Here is a 9,796-nt window from a genome sequence, read left to right on the forward strand (position 1 = left end):
TACTTACAATATGTAATACCTCTTCAACCTATTCTTTAAGGGTCTTGTCAAGAAGTAATTTACACTGTCCAGTCACATTAATGTGACAACTGCCTGTGTTCAATGTGACCATGCATAACTAGTCACACGGTCATGGAGGGCAGTTGGCAGCACTAGTAGTGGTGGGTATATAAAGCACATCCTGGGGGTAGGGTGAGGGTGGGGAGGGGGGCGGGGACAATGTGGTAAACAGTGCAGTTACTGTTTTAATGCAGAAACAAAGTGATTTATCTGACATCAAAAGGAGAATGATCACTGACTCACAAGCCAATGGTGGAAGCATTTCCAAAATGGCTAAGTTTGTAAGCTGTTTGCATATCACCACAGTTAAGGTACACCGTGTATGGCAAAATGATGCTTTCCAAAACAAACATCAAGGCGACTGTGGTGACAAGAGTGAACGACAGCTGCAAATATGTATAAGGGCAAATAGCCCTGCAACTGTTGAGCAGCGAAGGGACTACCAACAATGTCTCCTCAACAACTGTTCCGTGAACATTGCTGCGTATGGGACTCCCTACCAGGCATCCAGTTTATGCACCCATTCATTAGTGACAAAGCTGGAATTTGCACCCCAAGACAGCAACTGGATGCCCCTGAGTGGCTGCGGGTGGTCTTTCCGTCTCCATACAGCGTGAAATGTCTGAAAGCAACCACCTTGTAACAATCGTCAAAAGGGTCCAGGCCAGAGGAGGGAGCGTTATTGTCTTAAGGAATGTTTTCGTAGCATTCCTTGGGTAATCTCAACAATTTGAAAGGCACAATGGATGAACACATGTATGCATTTATTCTTATGAACCATGTCCACCCTTACACACAGTTTGTATCTACCAGCATAACAATATTTTGTGCCACTCAGCTCGTCTAATACACGCACAGGTAAGAAGAGCATGAGGGTGAGTTTACAGTACTTCCCTGGCCACCAAACTTCACAGATTTCAACACAATTGAGAATCTGTGGGACGACTTTAATCGGACAGTTTGCACCATGAAGCCTCAACCAAGAAACTAGCCACAGCATTGGAATCGGCATGACTTCACATCCTTGTCAATACTTTCCAGAACCTCACTTACACTCTTCCTGCACGTCTCGCAATGGTCCACACTGCAGAAGGTAGTTATTCAGACTTTTAATGGGTGTTCACATTAATATGACTGGACAGTATATTTATTTGGGACTGTTAATCTTATGTAAATTATTATACAGGCACTAGTTTTCAAGTTTAGTGCTAATGCTTTTCCCAGTTTGCTCTCTTTATATTTATTAACAGCTAAACTTTTTACCTTTTTAATTGCATTACTACCGCACAGTTAAAGATGACATTTACTCTATTTTTGTGCCTCATTCTAAATGAGTTAACATCTTTCCCACTGTTGTTTGCAAATATTGTAACTTCTTGATGACAATAGTCGGTTAATGTCTGATGATGGTCTTGTAAGTTGAAAACTGGCTGACTAAATAAATTAATCCTGTAGAACATACACAGTATTAACAATTCCCATTCCACACACCAATGCCTCTTCAGCAACACTGTTAACAGCTCCTCTCTGCAGTAATTTATGCACATTCCATTCTCCAAATTTGAGCATATTTATCATATTGGCCTTCATATGAGCCACAGTCCCCCCCCCCCCCCCCCCCCTCTGAATTTGGCTACCAAATGTCAAATCAGCTTACCTAACCCTATAAGTTCTTGTATATTTTCACATCAAAGAAGTTTCAACTGTAGTGCTTGTGAACTTCCATTAGTATGTAATCAAAATGCCCAGTGGTTCACTTACTTTTACAATAGAAATGCAAGATCTAGAAACACATCTTTTGGGACATGCCGAGAAAAACCACAATGAACAACAAAGGGGTGAAAAATGTGTGGTTAAGAACAAGTGTAAATGAATAACAAAGAATAACTCTAAAGGTAGGAGATTCTTGCTGAGGGAGGAAATTTGCTGCCCTACGTTATCTTGAAGTATAAAATTTTGCCAAAGGGAAATTTCCCTAATGGGTTAGTAATAGGTTGGCAAGAAAAATTACTGGACAGCAACAAAATTAATGATGGACTGGCTAGACACTGTTGGGGTATGCAGACCTAGGGTGTTGCTCAGTAAGGGGTATGCTAGTATTAAATGCCTTTAAAAGTCAAATCAGACTTGAAGTAAAGAATAAAGTTGCTGTACTGAACATATACTTGGAAATATGACTTCAAAACTGCAGGTACTTGAAGGGACACGTACAGCACGAAAGTGTACAGGCCGACCTCATCTGTTGACTGACAGAGACCGCCGACAGTTGAAGAGGGTCGTAATGTGTAATAGGCAGACGTCTATCCAAACCGTCACACAGGAATTCAAAACTGCACCAGGAACCACTGCAAGTACTATGACAGGTGGGTGGGAGGTGAGAAAACTGATTTCATGGTCGAGCAGCTGCTCATAAGCCACACATCACGCCAGTAAATGCCAAACGACACCTCGCTTGGTGTAAGGAGCATAAACGTTGGATGACTGAACAGAGGAAAAATGTTGTGTGGAGTGACAAATCACAGCACACAATGTGGCGATCCGATGGTAGGGTGTGGGTATGGCGAATACCCAGTGAATGTCATCTGCCAGCGTGTGTAGTGCCAACAGTAAAATTCGGAGGCAGTGGTATTATGGTGTGGTCATGTTTTTCGTGAAGGGGGCTTACATCCCTTATTGTTTTGCGTGGGACTATTACAGCATAAGCCTACATTGATGCTTTAAGCACCTTCTTGCTTCCCACTGTTGGAGAGCAATTCGGGAATGGCGACTGCATGTTTCAACACGATCGAGCACCTATTCATAATGCGCGGCCTGTGGCACAGTCGTTACATGACAATAACATCCCTGTAATGGACTGACCTGCACAGAGTCCTGACCTGAATCCCACAGAACACCTTGGGGATGTTTGGGTATGCCGACTTCGTGCCAGCCATCACCGACTGACACTGATACTTCTTCTCAGTGCAGCACTCCGTGAAGAATTGGCTGCCATTCCCCAAGAAACCTTCCAGCACCTGATTGAATGTACGCCTGAGAGAGTGGAAGCTGTCATCAAGGCTAAGGGTGGGCAAACACCATATTGAATTCCAGTGTTACCAATGGAGCAAGCCATGAACTTTCAAGTCATTTTCAGCCAGGTGTCCGGATACTTTTGATCACATAGTGTATATATGCTGCAAGCCATTGTAGGGTGCACGGCAGAGAGTATTGCATACTATTTATCAATTTCCTGACCTATTCCATTCACACACTAAGTATGAGGAAAATGGCTGTACACACCTTAATTTCTGTTACCTTATTCTCACGATCCCTACGTGAACAAAGACGGCAGCACCATGGTTGCACAGCCTTATTCGAATGTAAGTTCTCTAAATTTACCCAGAAAGGTTTTGTGAGAACTACATTGTCTTTCCTTCAAAGGTTTCCATTTAATTTCCTTGAGCACTTCTGTTACATTTTTATAGGGGCTATATCAGCCTGCTAAAATCCTTCCAATTAAGACATTATGTACTGTTATGATTGCTTGATAAGGACTACCAACACTGGAACAATACTCTAGAACTGGTTACACTAACATATTGTAAGCATTTACCTTGATAGATTCACTGCTCTTTCCCCAGAACACTCCCAACAAATTTACATCTTTCATTTTCCTTTCTTAATACTTAATGCATGTGTGTGTTCCATGTCATAGTGTTGCTTAACATTAACCCTAAATACATGGGGTCGATCATTAAAATTCCACTTTCAAAATGCTGTAGAAAGAGAACCACTGCTCAATGATGTCAGAGTTGGAAAATGTATTATTGACACTGGGGGAAACATCATTACAGGAAAGTGGGGGAGGGGGGGGGAAGAAAATTTGACCAATAAAGGCACTGTAAGCATCAGAATACGCAAGCCACCAGACATGTGGCACACAGCCGCTCCTCAGGTTGTGTCCGAGATTCCCAACATGACTGTCTCCATGAAAGATCACCTGCGGCTGGTAAAGCTCTTTCAAAAGAGTGGTGACTGTGCATCAGTAGTCTTTCAGAAGGTCCAGACACGCCCAGAGTATGAAAAAGTCATTGGTCCAATGTCTACTAAGGGCCTGGAGAAAATTATAATGAAATTCGAAAAGACAGGTCGTTTTGAAGTGCAATATAGCAGAGGGAGGAAAGCAGTTAATTCGACATCTGTTGCAGATGTGGCCACAGCATTGTAGGAGGGGTTGAGTGGTGGTGTGCAAACATGCAGTGCACATGGAATTGCCAGAGCGTTGGAATGCCTGCAAACACAATGCATAAAATCCTACGAAATATCTTGCATTGCTATCCATACAAAATCACTCATGTTGAGGAGTTGCTTCCTGTTGACCTGTCAGGAAGACAGATGTTCGCTCTGGAACTTTTTGCTCAACAGAAGTGGACAATGATTGGCCATGGATCATTCTGAGGACATGCAAAGTCCATTTCCCTCTTCAGGGACATGTCAATACTCAGAATTGCGTAATGGAAATAGAAAATTTACATGCATATCAACTGGTACCACTCATTCTGCAAAGAGGACTGTGTGGTAAAAGTTGATGACATCATTTATCGTAGGGTTGTATTCTTTCCAGAGAATGAGTCCTGCTGTTCCTGTTACTTGTACAGTCACTTGTAAATTTTGTGAGAGTCCTTTGCATATCGATGTCATTCCAAGCCTTCAACGGTGTAGATAGGATCATTTTTATGCAAGATGGCGATCATCTGCATATTGCACAGCCAGTAAAGTGACTGCTGCAGAGGCATTTCAGATATGCTAGAATTATCAGCTGTCATTTCCTCACAGTCTGTGCATCCAAATCACCTGATCTTAATCTCTGTTATCACAGATGTTATGGTTAGTGCTCCAATTACAAATGTAGCTGAATTTAATGCATACATTGCACAACGCATTCAGAACATGACATCCAAGACACACTGATCTGTTGTGGAACACGCTGTTCCTCGATTTAAACTTATGGCAGAAAACAGTGGACAGCATTTTGAAACATGTCTTGCGCCAGTCTCACAACAACTAGAAATCAATGTGATTTTGCTTTTTATGCAGGTTTTTGCCCTAAGACAATTAAAATTCAATGTACTTTTGCTTTATGCATGTTTTTCAGGCTCAGGATGATTAAAAACCACTTTCTCACATCAAAGTGTTGAGGCCTTGCCTTGGTGGATGTGCATATCTTAGTAACAGCCAGTGCCACGACTGCTTACTGCTAAACTTGTGCGGTCATGCACATTGAACAGTACAGATTGTCTAAGGTGCAACTTCCGACATAGTTGTCTTACTGTGATTTATCTGTCATTTGTAGCTGACCACATTTATGTTAAGTTGCTTTCAGCACCATCTATTGATAAAATTTTCATTAAATTTATGGCTCTGAGCACTATGGGACTCAACTGCTGTGGTCATCAGTCCCCTAGAACTTAGAACTACTTAAACCTAACTAACCTAAGGACAGCACACAACACCCAGCCATCACGAGGCAGAGAAAATCCCTGACCCCGCCGGGAATCGAACCCGGGAACCCGATTAAATTTATGTTGTTCCATTATGTTTCCCATTTCACTAATACCATGCTGTTCAAATTTAACATCATTCTGAACAATGGTTCTCTTTCTATACCATATTGAATCAGGTACATGAATTATGGACATCCTGTACTTATATGGCGTGATGTGCTCAAGATGGCTACTATTAATCTTTTAATCAAATACTTAACAATTCTTCCTCTTTGTTAAAGGCATTACATTACATTTATCAAAATTTAAAGAAAACTGCCTTTCAGACTTACTGTAGATTTTTTGAACTCTTCCAGCAGTGTCTTATGATCATCCAACAATGATACTTTCCCGAGCATCATCAGGAACAAGTCTTATAATGCTGCCGATAATATCTGACACTACTTTCATTTCTGTTGAACTCTTGCTGTCCAGTACAAGACACCAGATTCTATTAATGACACACACAATTACAGACAGTAAATGTATGCAGTTGATAATGTGGTGAAGTGTCAAATACCTTTTGGAAATTTAAGACAATGGGATCTACTTGCTCAGCTGCATGTAGTGCTTGCAAGATGGTATGTACAAATACAGCATGCAGTGTTTCATGTCATCAATTTTTCTGTATCCATGCCAATTCTCGGAGTGAATCTTATTTTCTTCCAGGAACGTCCTAATGTATGACTAGAATATGCTGTACAATCCTGCAACAGGCGGACATCAGCAATATTGACCTGTAACTCTATGCCTCCTATCTTTTACCCTTTTTACAAACAGGAGTGATCTGTACCTTCTACTGCTCATGCAGGGCTATTCGCTGTGCAAGATGTTGACACATACAGTCTAGCTACAAGAGTATATTCCACAACATATTCAGTCTAAAATCTGACACAGACACACTCCAAGTAGTCTGAACTAGTGTGTGTGTGTGTGTGTGTGTGTGTGTGTGTGTGTGTGTGTGTGTGTGTGTGTGTACACGCAGTGATGAAATATTAATATGCTACTATCTTCACGTATAAATTCATTTTGAAATGTGGGACTTAATATTGCTGTCTGCTGTCCTCAATTTCTACATGAAAGATTGAATGGACTGGTATGGATCCATTATTCATTGATTTTTCATGTGACCAGATGTTCTTATGATTTTTAGAAAGATCTTTCACCAGGACATCAATGTGACAATACCTGCAAGCTTAATGCAAAGATCTTCTTAACAGATGCACAAGTTGCTACTAACTTTTCTCTATAAGCTTCCTTGCAATCTCTTTTGTAGCAGGATTGTAGTAGTTTCTGTTTACAGAACATTCTTCAAATGGTACCATCAAAACACAGATTGCGTATCTGTTGTTTTATTACTGTACTTGGTACATCATCACCATCATCATCCTCATCTTCTTCTTCTTCTTCTTCTTCCGTTCACACCATCCCTCAGATGGCCTCTCCTTGTTTAGTCTTCCATCTGTTCCTCTTTCAGATTCTGTCTCGCTGGTAGTCTTTCTTGTCCCGTTCTTTTTATGCAGCCAAACAACTTCAACCCATTTCTCTCCATAGTTCCTTTTAGGGGCATTACCTGAATCATGTTTTGTATTGTTTCACTCCTTATGCTGTCCCTTCTCATCTTGCACAGGACCCTTCATCGAAAGCACACCTCTGTCATTTGTATATCATAGCTATTCCTGTTAATGTTCAATAGCCAATTATAAAATTGTGAATAGTTTTCTTTCTCTCTAAAATCTCATCCTTTATGTTTCCCTTCTTGCTTAGCTTACTTCCTAGATACTCAAAAGTGTATTACGTTAAAAAATTTTCCTTTACAACTAACATCCTTCATTTTTTCATGTTTCCTACTGGTTCTCATTACCTCACTTTGTTAAGCTTATGTGTATTTTTTCATTGTCCTTCATATAGATTTTGAAAGCACTGTTTCCACACTTTCAAAACTTTTTGTTCCTGTCACATGGGTTTCCCCTGTTTGTTGATAACTAAGGATTTTCTTTTTGCTTCCTTCTGTTACCTACTATGCAGTTTATCATCTTCTAACCATCCTTAACATTCTGTTTCTTTCGTGAATTTTTCTCAAGACATTTTCTTAGCCAGCACTATGATTTTCTTTGCTTCTCTGCTTAGTCATGTCCATCTGTGTATTATTTTCCAATCTGTTTTTTAAGGATTCACTCCATGTGTTGTTATTCTTCTTGACTTTCTGTAATTCTCTCATTCTGCCACAGAGTTTCTGTGTGAATTTTGTTGCTGTCCTTCCACATGTTTATTCTGCAGCTTTGACTAGGGACTGTTTGACTCCGTTCTTCCTATACATCCTTCCCCTCATCTTTGGGAAGTTCTGTCTTAATCTTTCCACTGTACATCACTTGGGTTTTTCTGTCATTCAGTTTCCTGCATAATTTTTTCCCAACTTTTCCAACCTCATATGTACCCATCCTGAATACAACGTCCCTACCGATAGTCAGTGGCTGCCTTCAAGACTAATACTGGCATCACTTTCATTGCTGTTGGGTTTCTTCAGTTATTATATTATAGTCTATTATGGGTATCTGTTTCAAATTCCAACCACAAACTTGTGATTGTCTCTTCTCTTGTATCACCCATTACCAATTACCCATTTATTTCTCGGACACTTGTCTAATGGTACCTCCTCATTTCTGTAATCCTCCCCATGGTTTCCTGTGAATGATTCACTGTTGTAACAGGCCATGAAGGCCCAACAGTACCAACCAGCCGCCATGCCATCCTCAGCCCTTAGGCATCACCAGATGTGGATACGGAGGGGCACATGGCCAGCACTGCACTCTCCAGATCATTGTTACTTTTTGTGGCCGCTGCCACTACTTCTCAGTCAAGTAGCTCCTCAATTGATCTCACAAGGGCTGAGTGCACACTGCTTCACAACAGCACTCGACAGACCCGGGCGGTGACCCATCCATGTGGTAGCAAAGCCCGACAGTGTTTAATTTCGGTGATCTGATGGGAAGCAGTGTCACCACTGCAGTATGGCCATTCGCTTTCCATCCAAATACAAACACTCTCTTACTTTTGTTGATGAGCTTTCTGCTTTTGGTGACCACTGAACCTGTAACAGAATCTAGTGCCCTCTCTCGCTGGTGAAAGGATTGGATCTGTTGGTAACCAGGTGGTCTAGAATATTTCTTCGAAAGGCAGTTCCAGACAATTTATACAGCATTACCTCACAAGAATGTGTGTCCTAACTGTTGACAGTGTCTGCATAGCATTCCACTTTGGGTCTGGGTAGTTTTAAAGTCACCACTTGTGCTTGGGTTATTTCCATGCTATTGAATTTAGGCTACCTTTGAACAATGCTACAACCAATGTGCCTGAATCTAGTGGCCAATAAATATGTCAAGTTGTTAATTTAAATCAACTAACTCTTTCACTCTTGTCCATAATACCTCATAGTTAAATTTATTTTGGATTTATTTTGGATCTTACAGTGTTTCAACACTTTTGAAGGTCAGATGGCAGCAAAGAAGTCATTCACTGGACGCCAAAGATGGCACAAGAATGTTCATTCTCATTAAGGGAGGTTATGTCAAATGATCGAATAAGTGTTTAAATTTACAAGGAGAGTAAGTTGAAAAGCAAAATTTCAAGTTGGGGGTCAGTATACTGATGTCACTACCCATATTCTAACCTTTTTTCTTTTTTTTCTTTTTTAAATTATTGACTCATTCTTGGAAATTTGTGACAAGTTCCTATGGGGGTCAAACTGCTGAGGTCATCGGTCCGTAGGCTTATACACTACTTAATCTAACTTACACAAATAACAACACACACACACACACACACCCATGCCTGAGGGAGGACTCGAATCTTCAATGGGGGCGGGGGGAGGGGGCTTCAAACTGTGACAAGGCGCCTCAGACCGTGCGGTGACTCATCCTTGTATGAAACTCCTAAGCTGGTATGACAATGTTTTCTTCGCAAATTGTGTATATATGGTTACAAAAACATCCCCAAGAAACCTACAAAATTAATCATGGGTTAAACTGGATTTGGATTAATAACATTGTATGTCACGGGTGATGGAAAATGCAGGCTTAAATATTTGTGTGTGTGTGTGTGTGTGTGTGTGTGTGTGTGTGTGTGTGTGTGTACATGCCCTCATTCAAAGGGATGTTGAATATCAGTCTTCTTATTGGAGATTATGAAAAACCTAAATATGATAGTTAATAATG

This window comes from Schistocerca nitens, chromosome 8 (assembly GCF_023898315.1).
Source record: "Schistocerca nitens isolate TAMUIC-IGC-003100 chromosome 8, iqSchNite1.1, whole genome shotgun sequence".
NCBI lineage: Eukaryota > Metazoa > Arthropoda > Insecta > Orthoptera > Acrididae > Schistocerca > Schistocerca nitens.